This window comes from Penaeus monodon, chromosome 25 (assembly GCF_015228065.2).
Source record: "Penaeus monodon isolate SGIC_2016 chromosome 25, NSTDA_Pmon_1, whole genome shotgun sequence".
Lineage (NCBI taxonomy): Eukaryota > Metazoa > Arthropoda > Malacostraca > Decapoda > Penaeidae > Penaeus > Penaeus monodon.
Genome location: NC_051410.1, coordinates 31,191,689 through 31,192,665, shown reverse-complemented (window position 1 = coordinate 31,192,665; position 977 = coordinate 31,191,689). Strand labels below are relative to the sequence as shown.

The following is a 977-nucleotide window of genomic DNA, read 5'->3' as shown; positions in this document are numbered from 1 at the left end:
AATCATGCCTTTCCCTCTTTCCTCTCGCGCCCTCACACCCAAACCCCTTAAGCTCTGTTGGGCGTCGTTTTTTTATTTGTGTATTTTTTGTCTTCTTTTTCTTGCGTCTTCGTTGCCGTTGAGTATTTTTAAAAGAAAGAATATAGCATGGGATTCCTATAGCAAGGATTTTTTTTTTTTTGAGAATAACGGTGTTGAAGACAAGGGACTTGTAATGGCATGGACATGATGGCGATGATATAGGAATCGGGGAAGGAGGCGGAGCAGAAAGGGATGCGGGGCTGATAGCAAGAGGATTAAGAGGATAAAGGATAATGCAAGGGAAAGATGAATACATGAACAGAAGGAGAATAGCAAATGGCACATAGTAAGCGTCAACTGTACGGTTAGACTTTTTCGTGCTCGCGTCGACTTTAGTTGTAGTAGTAGAAGTGACAGCAACAATATTAATAGAATCAAAATCAGTATGAGCACACACACGGTAATATGTACAGAAATGAAATGTACCACAGAAAAAAAGGAACAATAAATCGTGACGGTTTTGATTCAGACGTTACAATCGAAACGGAGGAGTCTGGTCTGACTCGTATCATCGTGATTTATAGTTTCATTTCAGTGCCACTACACTTGATTTTTGTTCAAGTGTAACTATGTAAATCAAATCAGTAATAGCACCATGATGAGCAGCAGTTCATCATCAGTTTCAGAAGAAATATGCGCAACACATGAGCATTGGCATTAGGAGCAGCCCTGGCAGCAGCAGCGAAGGAAGAGCGCCGGAGGGCAGGCCACTTGCGCTCCCCGGGATCACGCGCGTCACAAGCCGACTCGACGATAATGGGAATGAAATTGCAGTACTTGCCTGTGCAAGGCTCCTCGGCTCAAAACAAAATCATGGCAACATTCTGGTCGTGTGTGCGCTCGTTTTGCTTTCCTGAATTCCCCCTATAGTTGTTCCGCGTGCTTGCACCCCACTG

The 977-nt window shown here is 44.0% G+C and overlaps 1 protein-coding gene across 1 annotated transcript in view; it reads left to right on the top strand.

Annotated features, from left to right (window-relative positions):
• Positions 1–977, top strand: part of LOC119589141 — a gene marked incomplete at its 5' end in the record, with an annotated part of 121,515 nt that overhangs the window by 19,236 nt on the left and 101,302 nt on the right.